The sequence below is a fragment of the Pleurodeles waltl genome, chromosome 8 (genome assembly GCF_031143425.1).
Source record: "Pleurodeles waltl isolate 20211129_DDA chromosome 8, aPleWal1.hap1.20221129, whole genome shotgun sequence".
Classification (NCBI taxonomy): domain Eukaryota; kingdom Metazoa; phylum Chordata; class Amphibia; order Caudata; family Salamandridae; genus Pleurodeles; species Pleurodeles waltl.
In genome coordinates, this window is record NC_090447.1 from 28,655,399 (window position 1) to 28,675,746 (window position 20,348).

General features: G+C 50.5%; 1 protein-coding gene across 1 annotated transcript in view; it reads left to right on the forward strand.

Annotated features, from left to right (window-relative positions):
* Positions 1-849: 849 nt before the first annotated feature.
* The window catches only part of LOC138249681 (zinc finger protein 271-like), a 61,149-nt gene continuing 41,650 nt past the window's right edge, over positions 850-20,348 (forward strand). Inside the window, exon 1 of the mRNA XM_069203648.1 lies at positions 850-1,646. The gene's annotated coding sequence lies outside the window, so the exon portion shown is untranslated. The remainder of the gene's footprint in view (positions 1,647-20,348) is intronic.

Genomic DNA, 20,348 nt, shown 5'->3' on the forward strand with positions numbered 1-20,348 from the left:
GAAAACGAAGCAGGGGTGTGTAACTTCCTCTGAATGGCTCAGGCGCCCCCAGAACTCTCATGAATAAATGTGAATATCCGCAGTGAGCAGCGCTTTCTGGCAGAACACGACGGTGAATGAACTTACAGCTTCTCCCTGACCTGCAGCGTCTTCAGTGCGCTATGACGCGCTGGTTGTGTGGTAAATGTGTGCTGATTGGAGGTCAGTAAACGTAAAGTTTATACTGAGGTCGTGTGTTGTTTCCGTGGCTGTGCTTAGTGTGTGGTTGTGTTTGGTGTGGGAGGTCAGTAAATGCAAAGTTTATACTGTGTGAGGAGGTGTGTTGTTGTGTGTGTGGTGACTGTCAGTGTGTGGTTGTGTTTACTGTGGGAGGTCAGTAAATATAAAGTTTATACGGTGTGAGGTGTGTTGTTTCCGTGTGTGGTGGCTGTCAGTGTGTGGTTGTGTTTAGTGTGGGAGGTCAGTAAATGTAAAGTTTATACTGTATGAGGTGTGTTGTTTCGGTGTGTGGTAAGGGTAAGTGTGTGATTGTGTTTAGTGTGGGAGGTCAGTACATGTGAAGTTTATACTGTGTGAGGAGGTGTGATGTGTCCATGTGTGGTGGCTGTGGTTGGTGTGTGGTTGTGCTTTGTGTGTGGTTGTGCAGGACCAGCTTGTGGTGTGTGCATGATGGTTTCAGCAGTGAACCTTATTTGTGTTTTGGGAGCATATGCTGTGAATGGGGAGGGCTGTGCCCCCCGTGTCTCCGTGGGGAGGGGGGTGTAGTACGTCCCCCGCTCTCTGATTGGCCATTTGAGGGACAGCACCTGCCCCAGCCCCTCATGTGCTGACACCAGGGCCCCTCTCTATTTCAGGCTCAGTCCCTCCTGAGTGAGCAGCAAGTCAGCTCTCCCGACCTTCACTCCGGTCTCCATCACCATGGTGCCTAGGCGCTATGAACTTTAGCGCTGCCCCCACCACCACGATATCTAGGCGCTCAACACTCTAGCGCTGCCTCCACCACCACGATATCCAGGCGCTCAGCACTCCAGCGCTGCCCCCACCACCACGATATCCAGGCGCTCAGCACTCCAGCGCTGACCCCACCACCACGATATCCAGGCGCTCAGCACTCTAGCGCTGCATCTACCACCACGGTGTCTAGGCGCTCAGCACTCTAGCGCTGCATCTACCACCACGGTATCCAGGCGCTCAGCACTCTAGCGCTGCATCTACCACCACGGTATCCAGGCGCTCAGCACTCTAGCGCTGCCTCCACCACCACGGTATCCAGGCGCTCAGCACTCTAGCGCTGCATCTACCACCACGGTATCCAGGCGCTCAGCACTCTAGCGCTGCCACCACCACGGTATCCAGGCGCTCAGCACTCTAGCGCTGCATCTACCACCACGGTATCCAGGCGCTCAGCACTCTAGCGCTGCCTCCACCACCACGGTATCCAGGCGCTCTGAACTCTAGCGCTGCCTCCACCACCACGGTGTCTAGGCGCTCAGCACTCTAGCGCTGCATCTACCACCACGGTATCCAGGCGCTCAGCACTCTAGCGCCGCGGCAGACCTGCAGCTAGTGGGCGGCACAGAGGGCACCACCTGGAGAGGGAGAACTGAGCATCCGGCAGAAGAGGCCCCTTTCGCTGCACAGCACGGGTGAGTGAGTGAAGAACTTCAACTTCGGTGAACTGCTCTCTACAGCACCGGCAGCCTCGAGGCGCTATTTTATTGGTAGGCAGGGTCGGATTGGCAGTGTTTTTTTAAGCTATAGATAACCTGGGTCTTCGGGCTGCTGCAGCCTTAGAGGAGCTATGCAGTGCTCTCATCGAAGCCAGCAGCCTCGAGGCACTAGTTTATTGATAGGCAGGGCCAGCTGGTGGGCTGTGTTTTTTCAGATGTATATAACCTGGCCCGATCTGCCTGGGCCTGCAGACTGCTGCAGCCTTAGAGGAGCTGTGTGGTGCTCTCCTCGGAGCCGGCAGCCTCGAGGCGCTAGTTCACTGGTAGGCAGGGTCGGATTGGCAGGGCCAGCTGTTGGCCGTGTTTTTCGAGCTGTAGATAACCTGGCCCCATCTGCCTGGGCGTGCAGTGCAGGCTGCTGCAGCCTTAGAGGAGGTGTGTAGTGCTCCCTACCGAGCCAGTAGCATCGAGGCACTAGTTTATTGGGAGGCAAGGTCCGACTGACAGGACCAGCTGTTGGGATGTGTCTTTTTTCAGCTGTAGATAACCTGCCCGGGTCTTCGGCTGCTGCAGCCTTAGAGGAGGCGTGTAGTGCTCCCTACCGAGCCAGCAGCATCGAGGCACTAGTTTATTGGGAGGCAAGGTCCGACTGACAGGACCAGCTGGTGGGCTGTGTTTTTTCAGCTGTAGATAACCTGCCCGGGTCTTCGGCTGCTGCAGCCTTAGAGGAGGCGTGTAGTGCTCCCTACCGAGCCAGCAGCATCGAGGCACTAGTTCATAGGGAGGCAAGGTCCGACTGACAGGACCAGCTGTTGGGATGTGTCTTTTTTCAACAGTAGATAATCTGGCCCCATCTGCCTGGACCTGCGGGGTGCTGCAGCCTTAGAGGAGGCGTGTAGTGCTCTGTACGGAGCCGGCAGCCTCGAGGCACTAGTTTCCTTGGTGGGCAGGGTCGGGTAGGCAGTGGTTTTAGTTGCTGCAGTCTCAGTGGAGGTGTGAAGTGCGCAGTGCGACCGAGTTTAGTGCCTGATGGCTAAGTACTTCCGGGCAGGTACAGCCTAGTTGGGGGGGCCAGCTGCCTACTTGGCCCCCTTCACGCCCCTCCACCCTTCCTGCACTCCCCACTTTTTGCTGTCACGTGCAGGGGCGGCGGAGACAATACATTTCTGGGGGGGACAGGGACAGCCTTGGGGACTTTCAATCAACCCTATACAAATCGTTAGTTGTTTACGAACTGCAGGCTCCGATAAATATACACAATCATACATAGTGGAAGTGAAATAGGGAGAAAGGAAGGCATGTTTTCACAGTCTGCAAGTATCTTTTATTGTTATTTACTTTCACAAAGTAATTAGCTCAAATGTGAAAATAACATGTTGATTAACCTTGTATCTTCATGCACCAAGCAAATCAAGGTAGGAGGGTAAAAAGGAAGAACATACCCTTTGCGCCCCACACCCACCATGCCCTTCGCCTCATGCCAATTGGAACCGCACTGGAGAGATCAAAAGCGATCAGGTACAACAGTTGTAAACTGTGCTCAGAAACCATAGTTCTAATAACACTTCTACTCCTGTGTGTGATCTTGGGCATCTCAGCTCCACATCAGTCATAACTAGAAGCATTTCAACTGAAGAAACTCTTGGAGTTACAGTCTATATAAACATGGATTATCGAATCTCTGTATAAACTGCAGTCACTAATTTCTTTAGAATCGGCTGTTTGTGATGCACCAAGTCACTGAGTATAAAGAAAAGACATTCACTGATTACAAAGAAGAGACATCAGAAAATGACTATGATAGAGTTATTACAGTCGAGTTCTGACATTAAAATGCCTTCTGCCAGAGCTAGCAGCCAAGGTAAAAGGCAGATCAGGTCATTAATGCAGCTGTTTAAAGCAAAAAAATGAATGTTGCTTTTCTTTCTTCTGCTCTACTTTAATAGCTTGGGATGACAGAAGGTATGCCCTAAGGTTTTAAGTGGTTTGTGGGAAAGTTGGTGGTGTGATCATGTATTATATGGGGTAAAATACCCCCTGCTTACATAAGGATATTGCAAGTCACCTTGAAGTTCATACCTTATAAACATGCATTCTCGCCTAAGCAAGTTCTATTGCCTTTGCCAATGTGTTTTAGCCATGCTGTACCCTAGTGAGACTACTATTCAGCATGGCTCAAAGTTAATGGCATAAAGGAGAATGATGTGTCATCGACTGGTGTGGCGTAGTGTCATGGAGTAAGTAGAGTGTCCTAGAATGGAGCAGTAAACTAACTTTAAAGAAACAAGGGTCCCTTGAATAAAATGCAACACCACTCCCATAAACAATGATATTAAAGTAGTATGCAAATGGAATGTTGCATGCATTTATTCAATCAAAATATAAAAGATCAAATGTAGTGGGAAAACATCAAGGGGAAATTGAGAAAGATCGGTATTCAGGCATTACACAAGTTATCTGGATAACCCAATGTCACCAATTACAAGAAAAATGTAAAAAGTAACCTATATAGTACAGTGGTTTGGAGGAGGCTGGCCTGGTTTGTAGTGGGTACCTATGGTACTTACACCTTACACCATGTCCAGTTATCCCTTATTAGTGAAATGTAGGCAGTGCCTAGACGCCAGGCTCTCTAGGGGTAGCTGTAGCCAAGGCTTCTCTAGGAGACATGCAAAGCTCATGCAATACCACTGTCGTCACACAGCACTCACACACATGAAAGAAAATACTCAGTGTTACAAAAATAAAGGTACTTTATTTTAGTGACACAAATGCCAAAAATACCACAGAGACTGTACTCCCTTAGGAGGTAAGAAATACACCAATTATATACACTAGTAGCAGCAATAGCAATAAAAACAGTTAGAAAAGTGCAATTAGTGAAAATCACAATGGTTAGAAATGGGCCTAGCGGGAACACAAACCATATACTAAGAAAGTGGAATGCGAATGTCAGTTTCCCACCTAGGCAAGTGTGGTGTGTAGAGGGGCGCTGGGAGTATTAGAAAACACCAAAGGTAAGTAACAGAACCCACCTCAGAGCCCAGGAAAGCAGGAGTAAATCACAGTAACTTTCCTAGAACACACAAGAACACGAGAAAGAAGATAATGCAAGAACCAGAAGATACTTCAAGACACAAAGGGTGGATTCCTGGACCTCAAGACCTGTGGAAGAATGGGACTAGGTCCAAGAAGCACAGAAGAGTCCAGGGAGGACAAGAGCCCCTGCTAACCCGAATCAAGGTGCAAAAGAAGAACCACTGGTGAAGAACAACAGTTAGTACTGCACCCAAGAAGATGAATGCGGGTTCCTGTTCGGTGTAGATGATATCCCACACCGGATGGATGATTGCAGTCTGGTTTGCGTCGCTGGATTCAGCCAACAAGCCTTGGCACACGCAAAGCTCACGGTTAGGGGAAAATGGCACTGCCTGGGACCAAGAGGGACCTAGTGGACTCTACTCAGGAGGAGTAGTCAGAGGGGGCTCTCAGCAACTCAGAGAGCCCACAGAAGACCAGCCAGCACACACAGGAGTCCCCCAGCACGGGGACAAAGGAGTTGCAAAAGGAGGCCCACGCAGCACAAAAACAAAGGATCCCACGCTGCCAGGGAACCACTCAGGAAGCTGTGCATCTCAGGAAGGAGTGCTGGGGGCCGGAGATACATTGTGCACAAAGAATTTCATAGAAGGATGCCAACAAGCCGTGGAAACTGAAAAACATGTGGTGCACAGGGGTACTGTCTTGCTTGAGAAGGCAAGCTCTTACCTTCACCAAAGTTGGACAGTAGGACGCCAGGACCATCGGGACCACTTCAGTCCATCACCCGTGATGCAGAATCCATGCAACTTGTCAGGAGAGGGGACCCAGGCAGATGGTCATCGTTGCAGAGAGGTGCCTGCTGAAGCAGGGGCGTGACTCTTTCACTCCAAGGGAGAGTCGTTCATTCTTCTAGTGCAGGCTGAAGACAGGCTGTTCTCTGAGGCTGCACGACCGGGAAACAGTTGCATTTGCTGGCAAGAGCTGAAGATACAATGTTGCAGAAGTCATCTTTGCTTCATTATTGCAGTTTGTGGAGTTCCCGGAGGGTCCAGATGCAGTTTGTTCGGTGAGAAGGTGAAGTAAGGGATACAGAGGATTTCTGCTGGAGTCTTGCAATCTGAATCTGAAGAACCTCCCAAAGGAGAGACCCTAAATAGCCCTGAAAGGGGGATTGGTCAGCTAAGCAGGTAAGCACCTATCAGGAGACGGCTCTGATACCACCTGCTGGCACTGGACACTCAGATGCTCCCAGAGTTCGCTGCCAACTTAGAATCCAAGATGGCAAAACCCAGGGACCCTCTGGAGGAGCGCTGAGAACCACACCTGGGGTAGTGATGGACAGGGGAGTGGTCACTCCTCTTTCCTTTGTCCAGTTTCGTGCCAGAGCAGGGACTGGGGGTAGCTGATCCGGTGTAGACTGGATTATGCAAGGAGGGCACCAAATGTGCCCTTCAAAGCATTTCCAGTGGCCTGGGGAAGGAAGCTACCCCTCCCAAGCCTGTAGCACCTATTTCCAAAGGCAGAGGGTGTAACACCCCTCTCCCAAAGGAAATCCTTTGTTCTGCCTTCCTGGGCTTGAGCTTTTCAAGCAATAGAAGGGCAGAAAGGTGTCTGAGAGGTGGCAGCAGCTGGGGCTGCCTGGAAAACCTCAGAAGGCTGGAATGGCAATTCTGGGGGTCCTCTACGGAGCCCCCAGAGTGCATGAAATCATACAACCAATGCTTGCAAAAGCCTTGGGGTATGATTCCAACATGTTTGGTACCAAACATACCTATGTTCAGAGTTACCGTTATGTAGCTGGGAATAGGTAGTGGCCTATTTCCAGTACACGTGTAAAATGGCATCCCCGCACTCATGAAGTCTGGGAAAATGGTCCTGGAGGTTGTGGGGGCACCTCTGCTAGCTCAGGGGTGCCCTCACACACAGGTACTCCGCACCCCGCCCTCAGGGCTGGAGGGCCTGCTATAGGGGTGACTTATAAGTGACCTGGTGCAGTGTAACTGGCAGTGAAAGGGTGCATGCACCTTTTCACGCAGGCTGCAATGGCAGTCCTTCAGAAGCCTTTGCATTGGGCTCCCTATGGGTGGCAAAAGAAATGCTGCAGCCCTTAGGGATCTCCTGGAACCCCAATGCCCTGGCTACCTAAGTACCATATACTAGGGACTTATAAGGGGCACCAGTATGCCAATTTTGGGTGAAATACTGGGTTACCAGTATGCAACAACCATAATTTAAGTGAGAGAGCATATCTACTGGGGTCCTGATTAGCAAGATCCCAGTAGACACACTCAAACACACTGGCAAACAGGCCAAATGTGGGGGTAACTAAGCTAGAAAGAGGCTACTTTCCTACAAGGTTAGCATCCACAATAATGATTTACAAGCTTTTATACACCGACTTTTACATGAATGACTCAAATATTGAATCAAGAAGTCATTAGCTCATAGTACCTATGCTAATGCCAACTTATGTACAATATCACAAATTCAAGTCAAGGTACTTTGGCAGACGATATTTCGATCCCCTAGACAAGTATCAGGATCATCCTAAGCCTTCGTTAAGCTCGAGTTAAAAGGGTTACAGAGCGCTTGTAACCAAAATGGCAAAGATAAATCTGACTCACGTCTCATATGAGTGAGAAGGCACTCAATGGAAAGCTGAATCTCTAATCAAGCGCTAATGCCATAAAGTAGTAGTAGAGTGGAGTAGTGTCACAGTGTAATAGAGTGTCAGAGTGGAGTGGGAGAGTGTCGTAGAGTGGAAAGGCATAAAGAAGAGTGAACTGGAGTAGAGTGCAGTAAAGTAACGTGAACTGGCATAGAGAAAGTTGGGTAGAGTGTTGTTGAGCATAGTACATTGTTGTATAGTGGAGTGGCATAGAGGGTTGTGCGTGGCGTTGAGTAGAGTATTGTAGATTGAAGTGGCATAGAGTTGTGGAGTGGCATAGAGTGGAGTAAAGTGGAATGGAGTGGCGTATAGGGAGTTGTGTATGGAGTTACAGAGTGGAGAAAGTGTTAGAGTTTAATGGAATAGAGTGTCAGTCTAGTATCATGGAGTGTAATATCAGAGTGAAGTGTTATAGAGTGGAGTTGGGTGGTCTAGAGTGAAGTGGCATAGAGTAAAGTGGTGCACAGTAGATTGGTGTAGAGTGTAGTGGTATAGGGTGCTTTGGGTTTGAGTAAAGAGGTGTACAGTGCATTGGCAAAGACTGCACTGGTTTAGCGTACAGTGCAGTAGCGTAGAGTGGTGAAGAGTCGAGGGCCGCAGAGTGGAGTGGCACAGCATAGATTGCAGTGGTTCAGAGTGCTGTGTCATAGTGATGCGGTGCATGGTAGAGTGGAGTGGTGCAATGTAGAGTAGACTAGTGTAGAGTGCAGTGGTGGAGTGCAGTGATGCAGAGTAGAGTGGCAGAGCGTAGTGGCATATGGTACATTGGTGTAGAGTGCAGTAGAGTGGCATATAGTTGAGCGGTGCAGAGTAGAGAGGAGTATACTTCAGTGGTAGAGTGCAGTGTTGCAGAGTAGAGTGTCATAAAGGGCAGTGGTGTAGAGTGGCATAGAATGCATTGGTGTAGAGTGATGCAGAGTAGAGAAGAGTGGCTTAGAGTACAGCGGTGCAGAGTAGAATAGAGTTGCATAGAGTGCCGTGGCATAGAGTAGATTTCTGCAGAGTACAGTATAGTGGTGAAGAGTAGATTGTTGCAGAGAGGAGCATAGTGATGTAAAGTGCAGTAGCATAGAGTGGTGCAGAGCAGATTGGAGTGGCGCAGGGTACATTGGAGTGGTGCAGGGTAGATTAGACTGGCACAGAGTGGAGTTGCATAGATTGCAGTGGCATAGAGGAGATGATTTCAAAGTAGAGTGAATTGCCCTACAGTGGAGTGGTGTAGAGTAGATTAGAGTGCAGTGGTGTAGAAAGAGTGCAGTGGGACAGAGTACAGTGGCATTGAGTGCAGTGGTGCAGAGTAGAGGGGTGTGGAGTTCAGTGGCAGAGAGTGCAATGTTGCAGATTAGAGGGTCGCAGAGTACAGTGGTGTATTGTAGAGTGGCATAGAGTGCAGTGGCATAAAGTGCTGTGGCGCGGAGTACAGTGGCATTGGACACAGTTGAATAGAGTGCTGTGGTGCAGAGTAGATTGGCATAGAGTGCATTGGCTTTGAGTAAAGTGGTGAAGAGTGCACTGGCAGAGTGCAGGGGTGTAGTGTACAATGGTTAGAGTAGAATAGCATAGATTTCTGTGGCGTAGAGTAGCACAGAGTGGAGAAAAGTGGTGTAGGGTGCAGTGGCATAGGGTAGATTGTTTCAGAGTAGAGTGAAGAAAAGATAGAGAAAAGATAATATACTTCAATATGCTGAAGTATGTAACGATAACAACAACATAAATAATGCTAGGCATTACGACCCAAAATGAAATATGGCTTCTCCCTGTTAGCCACGCTGTAATCAAGCCCTTCATTACCCAGATAAACAAACATTAAACATAAATGTTAGAAAAATACACCCTTCTAATAGCTAAATTGTTGTGTGAAAAGGTAAAATCTGGAGTCAATCTCGACTTCACTGTTTCACCAAGTGGTGTGATCTTAGGCAAAAACAAATATTGTGTTTCACAGAGTCTCCTTTCTAGCCTGCAGGCATCAGGGTGAGTGGGACTCTGTTTCCTCTATAGATCTTCCTCCTTGTGTTGCAGCTCCTCTTGAAGGCGTCCTGCAGTGCTCCTCTTCAAGGCGGTGGCAGTTGATGCAGACAGTAATCATCCAAAATTATTTTCTCCTCCTTGTGCCCTTTGTTCTTATGAGCACCCTTAATGCCCACAGCTGTGAACAGGACAAACAAAAGGGCAGAGGGTGCAGGGGGCCTCTTGACTCACCTTCATTCTGTTACCATCAGATGGGAGGATGGTCGGTACATGGCTATTATAAGTAGCGCTTTTGTGTGCTAATGGCCCTCGGAATAATAGATGTGAGAGGGGAAATTATTTTGTCCCCTTGCCCCCCCACCTTTGTCCCCCGTGTCCCCCACCCCCCAAAATCTGGGGGGTACATCCCCCGCATCCCCAACACTTCCTACACCCATGGTCACGTGTCCCTGTAGGCTCCTGCTCAGGCCCCACGTGTCCCGCCGTTATTTCCTAATCTTGCCCCCCCCCCCCCGGGGGACCTACTTAATGGTGTCGCTGTGCAATCCCATGGAGCAGGCTCCTCCAGCTCCCCCTGGCACTGCTGCAAAGCGCTACATAGCGCCTGCAGCATAGTACCTCTGCCCCAGACGCTGCCTGCTTAGCCCCCATCTGGTCCCCCTCCCCGCACTCTTCCCCCTTTTTGCTGTCCTTGTGTCCCTGGGTGCCCCCCTCAGGCCTGCTATCGTATTCCTGCCTTGCTCCCCTCCTTCCCTCCCTTCCCCCAGGACCTCCCCCCAGGACCTACTTAATGGCGGTTGCTGTGTGATTTTCTGGGGGTGTGCTGCTGACGCGTCAAACCGCGCCGAACACAGGCCTATCTGCACCTGGACTGCACCCAGCGCCAGGACCCCTGGATCTGCAACCTGATGCCGGTACTCCTCAATCCAAATCAAGAACCTCAGGCCAAAGGCTCAAAACTGCAGCACCGCCTCTATCCACAAAAGCCCCTTCTGCCCAAACTTCCATTTCTCCTGCAATGTTGGAACCACTGCAATCTCCACCCAGCAGACTCTCAGCTACAAACCTCAACTCCACTGTGCACTACTCAACGCCCGATCCCTCTGCAAGCACGCCATAGAAATCTGGGACACCATCACCACCCTTGCACCCGACATTATGTTCATCACTGAAACCTGGCTCACCCCGCCTTTTCACCAGACATCGCCACTGCCTCACCCCCCGGATGCAAGATGATACACGGCTACCACCCCAACAGACACGGCGGAGGCATCAGCATCATCCACAAGGACATCCTCCCGTGCACCGTCTCAGACAACAACACAACACCGATCATGGAACACCTCAACTTTCAGATCAAACCCGACGCCAAATCCACCATCAGAGGAATCCTTGCCTACAGACCCCCTGACTCCCCCACAGCTACTGCAACTCAATCCTGGACTTAAACCCCCCGGAAATCGCCTCCAACCACTACATCTTCCTGGGGGACCTAAACTTCCACCTAGAAGACCCTGATGACACCAACTACACCTCACTCCTCAATAACATGAGCATCATCGGCCTCTCTCAGCTGGTCACCGCCTCCATGCACAGTGCAGGACATACACTAGATCCCGTGTTCTCCTCCAGTAACATAGCCAAGTTCTCCCACACCTCCCAGGTAACATGGACAGACCACAACATTGTCCACTTCAGCATCGAGGGACGAACTGGAGCCCAGACGAGACCCCCAGCATCCTCCGCTGCAACTCGAGCGATGTCACTGAAACTCCCTGGATCGCCGCCCTCAAAGAAGCCAGACCCGTCCCCGCAGACACTCTTGAACGCCACATGCAAAACTTCTCCAACTGGATCTCCTCAGCTGCTGACACCATTGCCCCGCTGATGAGGACCACCAGCAGCAAGCCCACCAAGCAAGTCAAATGGTTCACCGTGGAACTTCTGACCCTCAAACGACACTGCAGAAAACAAGAAAGACACTGGCGATCCAATAAGACCATCACCAACCTCAGCTCCTTCAGAACTACCCTCAAAAGATACCACCACCAATTTAAAGAGACCAAGAAAGAAGCACTCACCACCCACATTGAGGCAAGTACCAGGGAAGTACCAACCACACCAGGGAACTCTTTCGTATCGTCAGAGAATTCTCCTGCCTCTCTGCTACAGAGAACAGGATCCACCGCTCCCAAGCCCTCTGCGACACGCTATTGGACTACTTCCACCACAAGATTGCCAACGTCTACAGCAACTACAACCCCCAACTCACTGACCTCGACTACCCCACAACCTATCCAGCCACTCCCCCCCTCCCACAGGATCACTGAACGGAAGCATCTTTCTACCAAGTACACCCTATCCATCATGGCCTCCATCCACTCCGGATCCCCCGTTGACCCCTGCTCGCTCCATTTCTACAACCTAGGAGGAGAAACATTCACAGCTTCACTCACAGAAATCCTCAACAGCTCCATCTCCACAGCCACCATCCCTGGTGCCTGGAAGTATGCCGAGGTCAAGCCCCTCCTGAAGAAACCCTCAGCCGATCCCAGCGAGCGCAAAAACTACCGCCCCATGCAGGAAGCTGGGTCTGTATATACTATACCAAAGTGAGACATAGTGTGCTCAGAGTCCAGGGGTTCCCCAGAGGCTAAAGTAGATAATACCAATGCTCTCTTTTGTGGTAGTGTGGTCGAGCAGTTAGGCTTATCAGAGGGGAGTGCAAAGCATTTGTTGTACACACACAGACAATAGAAGAAGCCCACACTCAATGACTTAACTCCAGACCAATGGTTTTTATATATCTAAAATATATTTTCTTAATTTATTTTTAGAACCACAAGATTCAATGCAGGTAAGTACTTCAATAGATTTGTATTTCACACATGTATCAACAGTACTTTGTTTGAAATCAATAGGTTATACAGTTCTTGAATTATTGGCAATAATCTGTTTTAAAAATGGGCTCTTAAAGCAATTTTTTTCAGAAACAGTTCCGGGGGGGGAAGAAATGTTAGATCGTTTTACAGGTAAGTACAACACTTACAGTTTCAGTCTCCAGGTTTTAGGAAGTCCACCAGTTGGGGTTCAAGTTAAACCCACGCACCCACTACCAGCAACACCGGGCTGGCCGGGTGCATAGGTCAAAGATGAGCAAATTTAACGTGGGCTCCTATGGAGACAGTGGTAACTCGGAATCAGGTCTGCCTGCAGGTAAATACCTGTGACTCAGAGGGCAGACCAGGGGGGATTAGAGGAGAACTGGAGGGGCCACAAGTGGGCACCAAACACACACCCTCAGCGGCACAGGGGTGGCCGGGTGCAGGGTGCAAACAAGATGTTGGGTTTCCAAAGCTGGTCTGTGAGGGGACCCCGGGGGTCACTCAGAGGCTGCAGGCAGGGTCCAGGGAGGTGTCTTGGGCACACCACCAGTCAGACAGGGAGGAGGGTCGCCTGCTGAACGAAGCTGCACTAGGTGTTGGTTTCTCCAAGGCCTGGGAGCTGCGGTGCAGTGTGTCTTTAGACATCGGATATCTTCGTCCGGAGCTTTGTGGTCATGGGGGGTCCTCAGGATTCCCTCTACAGGCATCGTCGTGGAGAGTTCAACCCAGGGTGGGCATTTGCTCGCAATCGCCTGGGGACTCTCTCTTGCTGGGTGCACCACCTGGACACGGCCCCTGGGTGTCGGGTGCACAGGGGTCAGGACTCATGCATCCAGAGTTAGGTGGAAGTCCTTGGTTGTTGGTTTTTCTTGGACAGGGCCGCTGTCCTCAGGAGTTCTTGGTCTTTTTGGGTGCAGGGCAGTCCTCTGGTGCTTGGCAGAGGTTGCTGGTCCCGCTGGACGCATCACTGTGCTTTTGCAGGTTCTTTGAAGCAGGAGACAGCCTGGTAGGGCTGGGGCCAAAGCAGTTGTTGTCTTCCTTCTTCTCTGCTAGGGGTTTCAGCTAAGCAGTCCTTCCTTCTTCTTGTCAGGTCACCAGGAATCTGGTGAGCTGGTTCAGGGAGGCCCTTAAATCCTAGATTTAGGGGCATTTTAGGGGTCAGAGGGCAGTAGCCAATGGCTACTGTCCCTGAGGGTGGCTACACCCTCCTTGTGCCCACTCCCTTTGGGGAGGGGGGCACAAACCTAATCCTGTTGGTCTCTATCCTACAAACCAACATGTCATGTCGACTTTGTCTTTTTCTCCCCACTGACACACACACACAGGCTGCATGTGCTTGGTGAGGTGTCCCCTAGGGCGGCATAATACATGATGCAGCCCTTAGAGACCTTCCCTGGCCACAGGGCCCTTGGTGCCATGGGTACCTTTTACAAAGGACTTAACTGTGTGCCAGGGTTGTGCCAATTGTGGAAACAAAGGTACAGTTTTTGGTAAAGAACACTGGTGCTGGGGCCTGGTTAGCAGGATCCCAGCACACTTTCCATCAAATATGGCATCAACACTAGGCAAATAGCGTGGGGGTAACCATGCCAACAGTGGCACTTTCCTACACCCCATCTAGCTTCTCCCATTCCCAGCCCAAGTCTTGGAAAAGGCCATCAACCGCCAGCTCACGGACTACCTCGAACACAACAACCTGCTCGACCCACCCCATTCCAGATTCTGGCCCAATCACAGTTCCAAAACCGCTTTGATCACAGCTACCGATGACAAAAGGCACCTCCTTGACCTAGGGGCAATAGCAGCCCTCATCCTCCTCGACCTATCCACAGCCTTCGACACTGTCTCACACTCTCATCACCAGACTCCACAGCATTGGCATTCAAAATGCACTCAACTGGATCTCTTCCTTCCTCTCCAGCCGAACACAGAGAATCTTCTTCCCTCCCCACATGTCCACACCCAAAGACATCATCTGTGGCATCCCACAGGGCGCCTCTTCAATATCTACATGACTTCACTGGCAGACATCGCACACACCCATGGACTCAACATCATCTCTCATGTCGACAACACACAGATCGTCCTCTTCCCTCTCTGACGGGACTGCCACCACACAAACCAACTTCCAAAACTCTGTGACCAACATCGCCACCTGGATGAGGACTAACTGCCTCAAGCTAAACTCAAACAAAACAGAGATCCTCATCTTTGGGAACAAGCACCTCCCCTGGGATGACACCTGGTAGCCCACTACCCTCGGTCTCCCACCCATAACCGCCAAACATGCACGCAACCTCAGCATTATTCTGGACACAACTGACCATGAAGCAACAGATCACCATCGTCTCCTCTGCCTGCTTCCACATCCTCCGCCTGCTCCTCAAGATCTTCAAATGGATTTCCATCTCTACCAAGAAAACAGTCACCCAGGCCCTCATCTCTAGCTGACGGGACTACGGCACCGTACTCTATGCCAGAACCACTAAACAGCTCATGAACTGCCTTAAGACCATCCAGAACACAGCAGCAAGACTCATCCTCGACCTCCCCAGAAGAACCAGCATCACCCCCCACCTCGGGGCCCTCCACTAGTTCCCCGTCCAGCAAAGATGCCTCTTCAAGTTCCTCCTGCAGGCATACAAAGCCCTCCACAACGCTGAACCTACGTACATCATCAACCTCCTCTCTCTACACCGACCAACCAGAGACCTCCACTCAGCTTCTCTTGCCTAAGGCCATGTTCTCTGCATCCGCCGCAAACGCTACGGACGTTGCTCATTCTCCCACCTCACCGCCAAATCCTGGAACAATCTCCCCCTCCACCTGCTCACCTCCCCTTCCCTGAAGGACTTCAGAAAGCACTCAAAACTTGGCTCTTCGGCCGACAGCAACTCCCTGACATGGTCAGCCGCAACCCTCCAACGCAAGGAGACTCCCGTGGGTAAGAAGCTCCTGCTCTATAAGTCCACGTTGACTGATTGACCTCGGGAAGCTGTGGTGCGTCTGCGTGCAGAAGTGTGTTACTGCATTGGGTGTCCCATTTAAGTCTATGGGGATCGGTGCGGTTACAAAGTCTCTGCAGGGATGGACTGGAAGGTCAGTTCAGGGGCACCCACAGAGGGGCTCATCCTTTGAGGTCCTCGGGTTAGTGGGGACACAGTTGGTCCACTCCTCCTCAGGCTGTTAGGTGCGGGTGCAGAAGTGTCTTCTGGTGTCAGGTCCAGCACTGGCATTCCTCGAGGTTACAGGGGAGCCCTCAGAAACACTCTGCAGGTGTTAACTGGGGTCCAGTCCGACCAAGCCAACACGTGTGCTCAGGTCTCAGGAGGTGGGGAGTCTTGGGGACATCCTTGGTTCTCTTCTGGATCCGGGATGGACAGGTGCAGAGGTGTCGTTGGGTGTCAGGTTTTGCCTCCTGGTCACTCGTGTTTGCAGTGGGGTCTGCAGAAAGTCTGTAGAAGCCGTGGTGAAGTCCACAGTGGGTGAGCATAGGGTGGACTTCTCTTCTTCAGTGTAGGAGGCTGGACTGGCTTGTAGTGAGTACCAAGGGGTACTTGCACCTTGCACCAGGCCCAGTTATCCCTTATTAGTGTATAGGGTGTCTAGCAGCTTAGGCTGATAGATAATGGTAGCTTAGCAGAGCAGCTTAGGCTGAACTAGGAGACGTGTGAAGCTACTACAGTACCACCTAGTGTCATATGCACAATATCATAAGAAAACACAATACACAGTTAAACTAAAAATAAAGGTACTTTATTTTTATGACAATATGCCAAAGTATCTTAGAGTGTACCCTCAGTGAGAGGATAGGAAATATACACAAGATATATATACACAATAGCAAAAATATGCAGTATAGTCTTAGAAAACAGTGCAAACAATGTATAGTTACAATAGGATGCAATGGGGAAACATAGGGATAGGGGCAACACAAACCATATACTCCAAAAGTGGAATGCGAACCACGAATGGACCCCAAACCTATGTGACCTTGTAGAGGGTCGCTGGGACTATTAGAAAATAGTGAGAGTTAGAAAAATAACCCTCCCCAAGACCCTGAAAAGTGAGTGCAAAGTGCACTAAAGTTCCCCTAAGGACAAAAGAGTCGTGTTAGAGGAATAATGCAGGAAAGACACAAACCAGCAATGCAACAACTGTGGATTTCCAATCTAGGGTACCTGTGGAACAAGGGGACCAAGTCCAAGAGTCACAAGCAAGTCGGAGATGGGCAGATGCCCAGGAAATGCCAGCTGCGGGTGCAAAGAAGCTTCGACTGGACAGAAGAAGCTGAGGTTTCTGCAGGAACGAAAAGGGCTAGAGACTTCCCCTTTGGTGGACGGATCCCTCTCGCCTTGGAGAGTCGTGCAGAAGTGTTTTCCCGCCGGAAGGACGCCAACAAGCCTTGCTACACGCAAATCGTGCGTTTGGCGTTTTTGGACGCTGCTGGGGCCCAGGAGGGACCAGGAGGTCGCAAATTGGACCTGCAGAGAGAGGGGGCGTCGAGCAAGACAAAGAGCCCTCACTGAAGCAGGTAGCACCCGGAGAAGTGCCAGAAACAGGCACTACGAGGATGCGTGAAACGGTGCTCGCCGAAGTTGCACAAAGGAGTCCCACGTCGCCGGAGACCAACTTAGAAAGTCGTGCAATGCAGGTTAGAGTGCCGTGGACCCAGGCTTGGCTGTGCACGAAGGATTTCCGCCGGAAGTGCACAGGGGCCGGAGTAGCTGCAAAGTCGCGGTTCCCAGCAATGCAGCCCAGCGAGGTGAGGCAAGGACTTACCTCCACCAAACTTGGGCTGAAGAGTCACTGGACTGTGGGGGTCACTTGGACAGCGTCGCTGGATTCGAGGGACCTCGCTCGTCGTGCTGAGAGGAGACCCAAGGGACCGGTAATGCAGCTTTTTGGTGCCTGCGGTTGCAGGGGGAAGATTCCGTCGACCCACGGGAGATTTCTTCGGAGCTTCTGGTGCAGAGAGGAGGCAGGCTACCCCCACAGCATGCACAAGCAGGAAAACAGTCGAGAAGGCGGCAGGATCAGCGTTACAGAGTTGCAGTAGTCGTCTTTGCTACTATGTTGCAGGTTTGCAGGCTTCCAGCGCGGTCAGCGGTCGATTCCTTATCAGAAGGTGAAGAGGGAGATGCAGAGGAACTCGGCTGAGCTCATGCATTCGTTATCTAAAGTTTCCCCAGAGACAGAGACCCTAAATAGCCAGAAAAGAGGGTTTGGCTACCTAGGAGAGAGGAAAGGCTACTAACACCTGAAGGAGCCTATCAGCAGGAGTCTCTGACGTCACCTGGTGGCACTGGCCACTCAGAGCAGTCCAGTGTGCCAGCAGCACCTCTGTTTCCAAGATGGCAGAGGTCTGGAGCACACTGGAGGAGCTCTGGACACCTCCCAGGGGAGGTGCAGGTCAGGGGAGTGGTCACTCCCCTTTCCTTTGTCCAGTTTCGCGCCAGAGCAGGGGCTAAGGGGTCCCTGAACCGGTGTAGACTGGCTTATGCAGAATTGGGCACATCTGTGCCCAACAAAGCATTTCCAGAGGCTGGGGGAGGCTACTCCTCCCCTGCCTTCACACCATTTTCCAAAGGGAGAGGGTGTCACACCCTCTCTCAGAGGAAGTTCTTTGTTCTGCCATCCTGGGCCAGGCCTGGCTGGACCCCAGGAGGGCAGCTGCCTGTCTGAGGGGTTGGCAGCAGCAGCAGCTGCAGTGAAACCCCAGGAAGGGCAGTCTGGCAGTACCAGGGTCTGTGCTACAGACCACTGGGATCATGGAATTGTACCAACAATGCCAGGATGGCATAGAGGGGGCAATTCCATGATCATAGACATGTTACATGGCCATATTCGGAGTTACCATGGTGAAGCTACATATAGGTAGTGACCTATATGTAGTGCACGCGTGTAATGGTGTCCCCGCACTCACAAAGTTCAGTGAATTGGCTCTGAACAATGTGGGGGCACCTTGGCTAGTGCCAGGGTGCCCTCACACTAAGTAACTTTGCACCTAACCTTTACCAGGTAAAGGTTAGACATATAGGTGACTTATAAGTTACTTAAGTGCAGTGTAAAATGGCTGTGAAATAACGTGGACGTTATTTCACTCAGGCTGCAGTGGCAGGCCTGTGTAAGAATTGTCAGAGCTCCCTATGGGTGGCAAAAGAAATGCTGCAGCCCATAGGGATCTCCTGGAACCCCAATACCCTGGGTACCTCAGTACCATATACTAGGGAATTATAAGGGTGTTCCAGTAAGCCAATGTAAATTGGTAAAAATGGTCACTAGCCTGTCAGTGACAATTTGGAAAGAAATGAGAGAGCATAACCACTGAGGTTCTGATTAGCAGAGCCTCAGTGAGACAGTTAGTCACTACACAGGTAACACATTCAGGCACACTTATGAGCACTGGGGCCCTGGGTTACCAGGGTCCCAGTGACACATACAACTAAAACAACATATATACAGTGAAAAATGGGGGTAACATGCCAGGCAAGATGGTACTTTCCTACACAACCCCCCCCAAACGAAGGACAATAAGACTAGCCATTACCTGATGAGTCTTCATTGTCTAAGTGGAAATATCTGGAGAGTCCATCTGCATTGGAGTGGCTACTCCCAGGTCTATGTTCCACTGTATAGTCCATTCCCTGTAGGGATATGGACCACCTCAACAATTTAGGATTTTCACCTTTCATTTGTTTTAGCCAAAGTAGAGGTTTGTGGTCTGTCTGAACAATGAAGTGAGTGCCAAACAGGTATGGCCTCAACTTCTTCAGAGCCCAGACCACAGCAAAGGCCTCCCTCTCAATGGCAGACCAACGCTTTTCTCTAGGGGTCAACCTCCTACTAATAAAAGCAACAGGTTGATCCTGGCCCTCAGAATTAAGTTGTGATAGGACTGCCCCTACTCCTAATTCAGATGCATCAGTTTGGACATAGAATTTTTTAGAGTAACAAGGGCTTTTCAGGACAGGTGCAGAGCACATGGCCTGCTTCAGCTCCTCAAAAGCTTTCTGACAGCTTGCTGTCCATAATACCTTTTTAGGCATTTTCTTGGATGTGAGGTCATTAAGAGGGGCTGCAATGGAGCCATAGTTCTTAATGAACCTCCTGTAATACCCAGTGAGGCCTAGGAAGGCTCTCACCTGAGTCTGAGTGGTAGGGGGAACCCAATCAATAATAGTTTGGATTTTCCCCTGAAGTGGTGCAATCTGTTCCCCACCAACAAGGTGTCCCAGATAAACCACCTTACCCTGCCCTATCTGTCACTTTGAAGCCTTGATAGTGAGGCCTGCCTTTTGCAGGGCCTCCAAAACTTTCCAAAGGTGGACCAGGTGATCATCCCAGCTGGAGCTAAAGACAGCTATATCGTCCAAATATGCTGCACTGAAAGCTTCCAGCCCTTGCAGGACTGTGTTCACCAACCTCTGAAAAGTGGCAGGTGCATTTTTCAAACCAAAAGGCATTACAGTAAACTGGTAATGTCCTCCAATGGTAGAAAATGCAGTCTTAGGTTTAGCATCTTCTGACAATTTGATCTGCCAATACCCTGCAGTCAAATCAAAAGTGCTTAGATACTTGGCAGATGCCAGTGTATCTATAAGCTCATCTGCCCTGGGTATAGGGTGAGCATCAGTTTTGGTTACCAAGTTGAGACCTCTATAGTCTACACAAAACCTCATTTCCTTCTTTCCATCTTTAGAATTGGGTTTTGGTACCAGTACCACAGGAGAAGCCCATGGACTGTCAGAGTGCTCAACCACTCCTAGTTCCAACATTTTCTGAACTTCTTGCTTTATGCAGTCCCTGACATGGTCAGGCTGCCTATAGATCTTACTTTTGACAGGTAAACTGTCTCCAGTATCTATAGTGTGCTCACACCAAGAAGTGGTGCCTGGCACAGTAGAGAAGAGTTCTGAAAATTGTCCTAGGAGATTTATGCAATTATCTTTCTGCTCAGCAGTAAGACAATCAGCCAAAACTACACCTTCCACAAGAGCATCTTGTTCTGTGGAAGAGAAGAGATCAGGTAGAGGATCACTGTCTTCTTCCTGTCCCTCATCTGTTGCCATGAGCAGGGTGAGATCAGCCCTGTCATAGTAGGGTTTCAGG